Consider the following 12,244-nt stretch of genomic DNA (forward strand, 5'->3'; position numbering starts at 1 on the left):
GAAGACCAGGTGGAGAGGAACCTGCACGAGGGTCTCTCTGGGCCAACTCATTTTTTTGTGATTTGCGTTGGGAAGGCTTCCAAAGAGTGAAGATGCCAAAGGGTGAAGGCTGAGTGACCCTGCTGATAACGCTGATGCCACGTGGCCTGGGAACAGGGTATGGAAACTCGTCAGGGACAGGGAGTGGTGAGATGAATTCCAAAGGAAGGAAAAAGAATCCTGACTGGCAGGCTTTTCATATCCCTGTATGGGAAAGCTGGTTAGGAATGTGAAACCTGATGTGTCAATAGCACCTCAGGGTCTTGTTGACTGCTCTATTATACTATGTTTAATTCTGAATGTAATGATTTCAATGACAGCACTGGGGAAGTATTCTCCATGATTGAACTGTGAGCGAGAAAGTTGTGACAGAGTAGTATTTCATTTCACTAAATAGCCCTTCTCAGCCCTGGAAGTCGGCATGGTTATGAGACCACAATCCAGCTATCCTTGGAAAACCCATCCATCAACATCCATGACTGCCCATCAGCTATCCTTGGCCCAATCTGGATGGGAAACATGGCTCCATACAGGGAACTTCCATGCATGTGTTTGCCTAACTGGATAGATGTGTTTTTCTCCTTTTCTCCCCCAAATCATGCAACTTTGGGTTAAAAACATTAGGGCAAGAGAAGGAGAATTGGGAAAGACAGCATCCAAGAAAGGAATCCCATTTTGTTTTTAATAATTTCAGCCTTTGAAATTGGACTGCTAAACATGAGGAAATGTTATAATTACCAATTGCAATTTTTCACACTTATCAAAAATAAGTGCCATCTTCCCAAGTGATCTAGAAATTAACATATGCTCTTAGTTTAAGTGCTTGCTTTCATTTGTGAATTATTATTGAGGTCACAAAACTACCGTTTTTAAGGCAAAAGTCGCTTGGACCATAGGCCTATATTCAAATGCCTCATTGTCCCTTTACTGAGGGCCTCACTCTCCTTACACGGACCTACCTTAATCCCCCCAGCTTGGATGTAGGAGGAAGAAGATGAAAATCTTTAATTCCATTATGATGTTACTCTGTTCCAACCTTAGATACCTAGGCTTGAGCTTTGTGCACAGTTTCTTGATATTAGTATCCTTCACAAGACAGGCAAGAGAAATCTAGCTGCAGCTCAGATTCAGAGCTATGTAACCCTGGGGAAAATGTCCCCTCACCCTTTCAATGCATTCCACAGACCAGACAGCCCATTGCATGCAAAGCCCTGCATTGGTAGTGCCCACTAGAGAATTCATTGCCTTTTAAAAAATTAATATTTTAGGTTAGTTGATGGCTTTGAAATATTTTTACTTAAAAAATACAATGTCCCAGGTGGTGATGAGGTTCCCAGGTAGTCTAGAAAGGACATCAAATAGCGTATGGTATGGTCAATATGGTTGAATATTGTTCCTAATAGAACTGTTCTGACTCCACCTCTCTCACGCCTAGGACCTGGAAGAACATACTTGCCATCAAGGAGGGTGACTGAGTAGACACATCTGTCAATCACTGCTCCCTCTCGTGCTCCAAAATAAAGAAGCTGGTAACTCAGGACACTCCCACTTCTCTCCTCTTTTGGGTATACCATCTGTAAGTCCAGTGGCTGCAGTCTATGCCCCTGATATGCTATACTTAGTAATAAGAAGAATTCTGGCCATATTGTTAGGGAAACAAGAACCTAGGAGAGCCAGGGTCACAACGTTTTTAAATCAACTTCATCTTAAAACTAGCAAGTCATTTTCCTTGCCAGTCAAAACCCATGGTCCTAAGACATTGACAGCTAAGGAAGCAACTTGGTAATGCCTGCAAGGACAAACTCCTACAACAACAGAAAGTCCAGATGTCCCGATATCCATAACAATATATACTTTTGAGATAATTACAGTTACGCTCTGATGTACTCACACACTAAAATGTCAAGGATAGTTTTCTTTAAATCAATAGAATAGAAAATTTTGTCATGTTGTCAGCCTACCCACACATAAGCACAGCTTAGCTTAGTCTTTACGTAGACAAGATCCCTATATAAGAAAAGCTTAAAACAATAACAGTGCGTTCCTCTACTTGCTTTCTGAGGATACCCTAACTTTGTAACGGAGTAGCTTTTAATAAACTATCTCTTCTCACTGCACTCTGTGACTCACCTTGAATTCCTTCCTGCATGAGATCCAAGAACCCTCTCTTGGGGTCTGCATCGAGACCCCTTTTTCTATAACAATTATTTGCCAGAAAAGCCCAAACAAACCTTTATCTCCTTATTCACTTAGATGTCTATTCCACTTGTTAAACTGAACTGAAGACACTGTCTAATATGTCTGTATAGCTCCCACAGAATGTCAGTGTTTTGCATCCAGTTGGTACCTAATAAATGTCAATGGGGCTGAACTGAGCTCTCTGCAAATGTCAAGCCCCACTAAGGTCATCATAGAGATGTTAGAAGCTCTGGAATGAGATGCCCGCAGCAATCCAGGTGTTCAATCCAAGCACCCCTCACAAGAAACAAACATTTTTATTTCTAAGCTTTTTCCTTCAGAGGGTGTTTTCCATTCTTATATAAACATATTTTAAGCTGAGCTCTGACTCCATCTACCTGCTGACTTCCTTTAAGAGTTCATTCTTAAAAGAGGATTGTCTCTAAGGAACACAGGAATATATCATGTCTTCAGCTGAGAAGGTAAATTTCATGATGTTAATTCATTTTTCCATTTGATTCATTTGTTTTTCCCAAGGCGCACCTTTCATGTTCAAAATAATCAATCTATTTCCAAATAGGCCCTGGAAGTATGAAAGTGACAGCATGATGTATGTAGCAGTGCTGGAAGTGTGGATACAGTTGCTTTGGAAAAGGAAGCAAAACTTGTGCTAACCGTCTTAGGATGGAAAGGGAGTGTGCTGAGACCAAGAGGGAATAAGTCCCTGAATAACTGTTAGAAATACCAGGTAACCAACTGCAAAAACAACATGCCACCACCAAAAAAGAAACAATCAAAAAGGCACAGAAATCATGGATGATAGCAACTAAGAAGAGAGAAACACAAGTATTCAAAAGCAAATCGTCTCTTTGAGGACTGCAGAAATGTGCCCTTTCCATTGCTAAGTTGCCACTGACAGATTGCATACATATTTCCAGATGTTTCCTAAAGAGAGAGACCTTCCTGGCCATGTTTATTCTAGTTCAGGCAAACTCAGGAAGGTTTGGGGGGAAGCTTTGTGAAGACAGGGATTGAGTTTTGTTTAACTTTGTATACCCAGCAGCTTGCATGATATTTCGAACATAGTAGGTGCTCAATAAATATTTGGCAAATGGGAGCTAGGTATTGTTAAGGTGTCTTTTCTACCTCGATTTTATTTCACTTTTCTTTAAATGCTTCCTACATCATTTAAAACCTCTTTTGGAGTAAAGGTAAGGTGTAATTTTGTGAGATATACATGAAACCAGCATTGCGCTAAGCTCTTTGAGTGAATCCGAAAGAAATCATCAGGTTGTCACCTGATGCTGACTACCTGGCCCCGGGCTTTAGGAAGTGCACCATTTAGATGGCTAACCAAGGCAGGAATGTGAACATGAGGACACCGTGTCTCAGGATGATGCCAGTGGCATTCAGAGGAAGTAAGAACATAACATGAAATTCAGAGAAAATATGGACAGCATTGAGATGGCAGAATTTCTCCCTAAGAATGGCTTATTTCTGTGAAAGAGGACTATGAAGCCCCCGCAATGAAATGTGTATCCATTTTAAATGTTCCTACAGCATGCCAGCCTTTTCCTGGGATTACTGGCCATGAGGAACACAGTGTGGAAACCTAGAGGAAGAAGTGGCTAACAGTGTCTGTGGAAGTTGAAGAAGATTCCTTAGAGAATGTGGTTTTGGGATACAATCCATTTGTATCCCAAATCCATTTGGACAAGGTGGGGAAGAGTCTTCACAGCTGGGGGAATAACCAGCTGAGGGAATAAGGAAGGGACAGTGCATAAAGGGAATGGCAGGATACCTGTGGCAGAAGAAGCAGTTGACCCAGGCAGGGTAAAAAGCATAGGGACCTCCAATGCTGTGCAAAGGTATTTAGAGTATGTCCTAAGGAGGGGAAGGAGATGGGGCAGGAGCCATTGAAAAGTTTAAGAGGTCTGATGAGATTGCATTTTAGAAAGATCAGTCTGTCTGCAAGATGGAAAATGGTTTGAGAGGAACAAGAGTAGAGCAAGGAAACCAGTCAGAGAGTGCTGAAGTGCTCAAGGGAGGCATGATGGTGTCCTTGACTGACTCTCAGGGGAAGGTAACTGGAGGTGTGCCGGCGGAAGCAGGAAATAGAGGCAGTAGGCATTTGATGTTGGCATTGAGTAAGGGGGCAGAGCCATAGGCGACCCCAGGTTTTGTTCATTCTTCAAAGAGTTTTTCATTGCCTACAAGGTGCCAGGCACTGCTTGTTTGTTTGTTTGTTTTTGTTTTTGTTTTGTTTTGTTTTGTCTTGAGACAGAGTCTTGCTCTATTGCTCAGGCTGGAGTGCAGGGGCACAATCTTGGCTCATTGTAACCTCTGCCTTCCAGGTTCAAGCGATTCTCCTGCCTCAGCCTCCCAAGTAGCTGGGACTACAGGTGCCACCACATCTGCTATTTTTTGAATTTTTAGTAGATACGGAATTTTGCCATGTTAACCAGGCTGGTTTCAAACTCCTGACCTCAAGTGATCCACCCACCTTGGCCTCCCAACGTACTGGAATTACAGGTGTGAGCCACTGTGCCTGGCCCCAGGCACCGTTTTAAGTGAAATGCAGCCATGAACCAAACAGTCATTCCCTCTAACTGAAAGATTCCAGACTAAGCTTCAAACATGGGTGAACGTGCTGCTTTATGAGGAGTTTGCTCCAAAAGTTAAGACCTGGTGTTGTTAACTGCAATACAAATTTACTCCAGGAAGCTAGTTTTCTGGAAATTCCCTAACCCACACGTGTATTGCCTTGTTTAAGAGAAGATAGGATATTTTTAGTCTTTAAGAAAAAATAACCAGCAGAAAATGTTCTACAATGTAGACAAAGTTGGTTACAGAGCGTAACATTACACTGCAGATTTGTTCACTATTGTTGCGGATTCAATTTCTAAGGACCAGGAGGAACAGGAGTCAGAGAATTTGGACTTGTGTTTCCTGTTGTCCATTCGGGAATAACAACCACTTATAGTCTGTCTCGGCGACTCCACCTATTGACTGACTGGCTGCTCTCAGACCTATTGCCTGCACTCCTAGAACCCTCTGTCAGGTTCCACAGGAAGCCATGTTCCGAGGCTCCTCTGCTTTCTGACTTCCAGGTAGGTTTGGCCAAAGAGGGGATTGGGAGCAGGAAGAGGGGAGATGTCAGGGTGTGTCTCCTGTGCGCTCTCTGTCTTGAGGTGAGAGTCTGAGTCGCCTCCATGGCTCCAGCACCTGCTGATGCCTTCTGGGTTCTGACAGGACCTCCTCCTCCATGTGCCTCCAGCTCCTGGTGTGGTGGCAGTTTTCTACTGTTCCTAATTCCTGGGTTGCCTCACCAGGTTGCCTGTTTGGCTTCTTAGTCATTCGCTTCCCTGTGTACACAATTGCCTCCATTAAGATCCCACTGCTTACAAGTCTAGAGCAGTTTCTATTTGCTCTCCTATCAGCTTTAAGGGTTATGTCCATTTTATATATGGGAAAACTGAGGCTCAGGTAACTTAAGTAACTAGCCCTAGGCTACATAGCTGTCAGTATGCAGAACAATCATTCGAACCCAGGTCGGCTTGGTCCAGAGCTGTGACTGGGGAGGCTAATGAACCCTCTCAGTGCATTTTCCATCTGTAAAATGGGCATTACAGAAGATGAGGATTAAACAATAGTGTGTGTGAAGGGCATTTCATAAACTGAACAGATTATTATTCACCTTATTATATGGTGTCTGATGGCTATAACAGCGAAGAAATCTTACTAAACTTATTTTTATTTCTGAACATAACCACACAGGTAGTGAATAAGGTGTGAGAACTAAAAGGAAAGTCTTATCCCCACTCCCCTCCCAACCAACTGTACAGACTCTTTCTTGGCTAAGGGGACCCCAGAGAAATCTTAAAAACTGAGTCACAGCCATGATGGGATGAGAGGTGGTACACACCTCATTATATTCCCTTTCCTTTTGCTGTTTAGACAAAATTGAACAGAATCAATATTAAAATAGAGATCATACGACTGATACTGTGGCAATAAAATATCTAATTATAAACAAGACCCAAGGCCATGCCAGGCAAGGGTTAAGTCACAAACCTCTGCATTTAAAGAATAAACTATGTCCTAACTGCCACAAAGTTTTTCTTTTTCTCTAGCAGCTAAGCAAGCCCTAGTCTCAAGATGAGCAATGTTGAAACAACTGCAGTTCACCCACCACCAGATGCTGACTGACCCACATTCCACCAGCCACAATTACATCTTTGATTGGATAAGAGATTGATTTCAGCATCATTCTCCTGGTAAGAGACTATCAACCATGGACTGGTTCTGGACGATTTACTGAAGCTGCACACTTCCATGCATTCCTGTCCCTGCTTCACCTTTTGATGTATGGGGCCTAACTTCAGTACATATAAATGTTAGGTCTCACCCTAAAGTGAATATGGGTCACATGTAACATCCATGTTTATTTAGTATGCATACATTAAGTCCCTCTTCCATGTTTATTTAGTATACATACATTAAGTCCCTCTTCATAAATGTTCATAGCTCCCCTTGTAACTTGTTGAATATGTATATTTGGCCAACAAGTTCAGCATAAATTCCTGTTCCATCTTCCTTTCCCTTGAAGTGCCCACTTTTCAGCCTCTGCCAGAGGTTGTGCTTCTCAGCCTGTCTGGATGGTCACTCTGCAGGCTGTAACCTTTTATAAGAAATAAAGACTCCTTTCCAAATGTATAAATTTGTGATTTTTCAATTAACAGGTAACTGTTGATGTGGAATGATTCCAGATTTTTTTCATCAACAGGTTATTTATTAAGCATCATTTAAGTGCCAGGCACTGTTCTAGGTACTGAGAATGCAGCAGTGTCAACACATAGAAGATTCATGGAGTGTAGAGTCTAGTGGGAGTATACGGACAATAAACAAATAAATATATGCTATGTCAAATGGAGACAAATGCTATGAAAAAATGACTAGAGCACCTTAAGGGGACAGAGAGGGACAGAGTTGGGGGTGCTAATTTGGAGACAGTGGCCAGAGGAGACCTTTGAGAAGAGACTTGAGAAAAGTGAGGGAATGAGCAGTGCAAATATGAGGGGATGGGTGTCATCAGTGCAAAGGCCCTGTGGGAGGTGGTACTTGGCATGCTTGAGGAGGCCAATGTGCCTGAAGCAGAGGAATTGTGGGAGGTGAGGTACCTGAGCAGGGGAATTGGGGGAGATATGATGCCTGGGGCAGAGGGAATTGTGGGAGATGAGGTGCCTGAGCAGAGGGAATTGTGGGAGATAAGATGCCTGGGGCAGAGGGAATTGTGGGAGATGAGGTGCCTGAGCAGAGGGAATTGTGGGAGATAAGATGCCTGGGGCAGAGAGAATTGTGGAAGACGAGCTGCCTGAGCAGAGGGAATTGTGGGAGATAAGACACCTGGAGCAGAGGGAATTGTGGGAGGCAATGGTGCCCGAGCAGGGGAATTGTGGGAGATGAGAAAGTGCCTGGAGCAGAGGAAACCATGGGAGATGATGTCAGAGAAAGTCAGATCAAGCAGGGCTTTGTAGGACTTTGGATTTTGTTTGGATTGAGAAAAGCAGTCACTAGAAAAGAGGCATGATCTGCTTTAAGTTCTTTTAAAAAAATCACTTTGGTTGTTCTGTGAAGACTGCAGGAGAGCAATCAGGATTACTATGAAGATCTCTTGACCTCCCAATATCCCCCTTTTGCTTGTTGGTAATGAAAATCCTACCAACTGAAGAGAAATTAGAGATGATCTGAAATGTTTATATCCCTGGGAAAAGCAATGTGTTTGCTTAAATTTGTTGCACTATGTACTTTTCCTAAAAGCTGGAACTGGGTGTTGGAAATAGGGAGGAAAGTGGAGGTTGGAAATAGGGAAAATTGCTCAGGGTACATGGTATAAAAAATGTGGCCACCAGAAGTACAAAGTTCATCTACATGACCATTGTTTCTAGGGCAGTTTCCAGACCTTCCTTGGCATGAGTTTAAACAAGACTGTTATCCTATCAATCCATGGAGGTTAAACTCTTCAAGATCTAGAGATGTGAGGGAGAGAAATAGGATGTTGGTGTTGCAATGTCTAATTTATTGTAGTTTGCCAGATTTCACAGTTATAAACCAAACTGCATACCCAGTTTTTTGCCCCATATGACCCCAACTATTATGCAGTTCTTTCAACTGACAAAGAATGTTTTCATATTTCTTGGGTTTCTGACCCCTCGTGCTGGGGTCTGGAAGCCCAAGGGGTGGAGAGGGACTTGGTGGGGAGGCAAAATTTGAACTGAACATGAAGGTCACTGACCAGATGCCTTGCAGTTAGCAGCTTCGAGACCCATCTCTTTCATGTTCTCAGTCAGCTCAGAACACATACCATATAGAATTCTCTCCTACAACAACTGAATTTCCCCCAGCAAATGGCAAGTCTATGGAGCCAAAGCACCATTTGCTCATTTGCTTGTGTTCCATCCATTATATGAGCAGGATGAGGATTCTAGGTTTTACAAGAAGGGCTCATTTCATTAAAATCATGGCAACTGACTTAAAAAATAAAGTGTCATTAGCCAACAAAGATATTCATTAGCTGAATATCTTCCAAACAAAACAGGCCAACTGATGACATTTCTGCTAAAACAGTCAATTTTAAGGATAAGAATAAATCACTGGTAATTCTGAAAAAGTATTTGTTTGTCTTTGGAGTATATATGAATGCAATATATAAAAGCAAGTGTTAAATGAGTTTGTATTGCCAGAGATTAAAACAATTATTGGAAGAACAAAAATCAACATAGCAAACATTCTGAGGAGTATGGTGCAGTCAATCTAATATTAACCTACAAGTGGATATTTACAACACATACTCAATAAATATTAAACAGATGTTTACTAGTGCTTATGATGAGCAGAGTGATACTACTTAGTCTGGAGGAGATGGGGTGGTGAATGTGCTGAGATATGATACATTTCCTGTGCTCAATGGGTTTATAATTAAATATCCAAGTTTAGATTGTAACTTAATTCATAATACTAATGCCACGTGAGAATAACAGGGCAAGAGTAGTAGACTGTGGGGAAAGTCAATGACTTTATTAACTACATGACAACAAATATGGAACTCAAAGGATTGGCAGAAAGAAAGACACACATTTGCATTTTGTTTATTCGTATGTATATTTAGGTGTGGATGTTTATTTGCTTACTATAGATGCTCATTGTTACTTCATAAGTTGATTACTGCTTACTTTAAAAAAACTGTATTCAAGCCTAGTTTTTTTGCAAGTGACATAGATAAACAACATAAGAGACCATGGATGCAGTTGAAACAGGGATGTAAAGAAACAGTATTGAGGTTGGACCATCCTTGCCTAGGGATGCCTTGTGTCAAGAACACAATTGTTCTTGACATCTTTTTAAGGCCTTGGAATATATTCAAATCTCCTCTCATTTCCACTGGTCATGTGTTCCAGAATGATTTGCCTTTAATAAAGGTCATTGATGAGTACCTCTTTATTTGTGGGCTTGAAGGGGTACAGTATCGCCTTCCATAAATAACACCTAATTCCAGTGCTTTGGAAAGTGGCACAGTGGAATTTCGTCTAAAACATCTGCCACTACTCAAATTCCAGAGTGCTTTAAGCATGTACCCTGGAGCTTCATACTGCTTGTGGAGTGGCTAGAGAATCCTCACTTTGGGACTCATCTGGGCCAGCCTCCCTGGCAGCACCTAGTCACTGAACATCACATGGCTCCCCATGAAAACAGTCATTTGGCAACTCATTCTAAGGGAACTGGTCTCAGCTAACAGTTAATGGCAAGAGTCTAATAAATTCATTTTGCTAAAATGTTAACTAAGAAGAGTGCTAATACTTCTTCTTACCTCCATGTTTATACTTTGTAGGAAATAATGCCTTCACATCTTAAATGAATAAATTGCCATAGTAGAATTTCATTCATTGCATAAAATTGGGAGAGGGCATGTTCTTTACTTCACATTCTGAAGACCTTGTCTTCTTGCTCAGGGGATTTTACAGTCTCAATGTAATTTCTTCTAAGACCTTTCCAGATCCCAGGCCCAATGTCAGACCAGGTATACCAGGACCAGCCATTGGATCCTGATTATTCTCGACCATTTAGAGCTGGAATAATCAGGATCTGAATTCCACTGATTCCTCCCTAAGGGATGACACTAGGTAGGAGGAGCTCAGTTAATATGTCATTACACCTTTTATATATCATTATACCTTATATCAAAATAATAAATATTTGTTGTTTTAAGACACTAAGATTATGATATTTTGTTAAAACAGCAACATAAAACTAACGCAAACACAAAGCACACTGTCGGCACATTGTGAAGACTCAGTAAATGACAAGCTCAAGGATAAAAAATGTATGGAGGACGGCCGGGTGCAGTGGCTCATGCCTGTAATCCCAGCACTTTGGGAGGCCGAGACGGGCAGATCACGAGGTCAGGAGATCAAGACCATCCTGGCTAACACAGTGAAACCCTGTCTCTACTAAAACTACAAAAAATTAGCTGGGCGTGGTGGTGGGTGCCTGTAGTCCCAGCTACTCGGGAGGTTGAGTCAGGAGAATGGCATGAATCCGGGAGGGGGAGCTTGCAGTGAGCCGAGATCACACCACTGCACTCCAGCCTGGGCGACAGAGCAAGACTCCGTCTCAGAAAAAAAAAGAAATGTGTGGAGGACAAGAGTCATGAATCAGGGGTCACCACAGGTACGACAGACAGGAGAAAAGAATGATGAGCGAGATATACCTAGGTCGAATTGGGAAATGCTGCAAGGAGGTAAAATAGTTACGAGCACACCGAGGACCTAGATCTTGGTTTCTAAATACTACTTTCTATTAAACTGAAGCAGAGTTCTTTGGAGAAATGGTTCTCCTTAGAGAAATGGTTCTTTCGAGGGTAGGTGCAGGGAAAATTCAAAATGGGCCTGAAACATCTTACTGTGCCAGACAATGAGGAAGTAAGGATACTAAAACTAGTTGGAATAGTTTCCAACTGGCAAGATCGAGGCTATTTGAAGCTATTTGAACACTGAGTTATTTAATGATAATAAAAGATTTAAATAACCTATTTAATTAAAGGAGAAAATCAGGATTCATCCTGGTATTAATCAATCATTCTATCGATAATAATTTTGGTAATAAATGGGATTTTATAGTCTCAAGATAATTTCTTATAAAGTACTTATTAACTATAAAAGGAACAAAGAGTAACTTTGCAGGGGCAACTCCAACAGTCACCTCTGTGTTGGGCTCTGTGACGTTCTTCCCAAGACACCTTCGGAAATGACAGACAAGCTTATCCTCAGCTGCTGGGAGTGATGACAGAAAATAGTGCTTGGTGGTTCAGCCCTTCTTGGGAGTTGCCTTAGCAGAAGAAAACTGCCTCATCCAGGGTCACACCTCATTCCAGGGATGGCTCACATCCAGTGACTGATTACTACGGAGCAACAAAGCCCCATCCCTTTGTCCCCATCTCAGGAGAACTGTGAAGAGCCATCTCAGCTCCAGAGTTTCACAGAGGGTCAGCTGAGGCCTTTGGTGTGACTGCATTGCAGCCTGACTCCCCCACTGCCCAATACTGCTTCCTTCCATAGGAGTTGATCCCAACGGCACTCCCTCATCGACGGCTTGCATGCTAATTTCACAGTCTACTTCCTGGGTACTCAACCTTTGCCACCACCTTAATCGAGTGGTTAAGTTAACATCATCAGTAATGGGATCTGTAAAAGTTATGTGCAACCAGGTAGGAGGCACCGAGAAGAACACGGCATCATTTCTGCAATCTTCCTGTGAAAGATATGTGACTTGATTTTAACATCAAGTGAGGAAACATCAGTAAAACCCAAATGGAGGGGCATTCTAAAAATTACTGCCTTGTAATGTTCAAAAGTGTCAAATCATGAAAGTCAAAGCAAGATTATGAATCTGTTGCAAATTAAAGAAAACTAAAGACATGGGACATGACATCTAAGTATAACATGTTATCCTGGACTAGCTTCCCTTGCTA

The 12,244-nt window shown here is 42.0% G+C and overlaps 1 protein-coding gene across 3 annotated transcripts in view; it reads right to left on the bottom strand.

The window, feature by feature from the left end:
• Nucleotides 1-12,244, bottom strand: part of F13A1 (coagulation factor XIII A chain) — a 433,590-nt gene that overhangs the window by 110,705 nt on the left and 310,641 nt on the right. The gene's annotated exons all lie outside the window — the stretch shown is intronic.

Source organism: Papio anubis, chromosome 6 (genome assembly GCF_008728515.1).
Source record: "Papio anubis isolate 15944 chromosome 6, Panubis1.0, whole genome shotgun sequence".
Classification (NCBI taxonomy): Eukaryota; Metazoa; Chordata; class Mammalia; order Primates; family Cercopithecidae; genus Papio; species Papio anubis.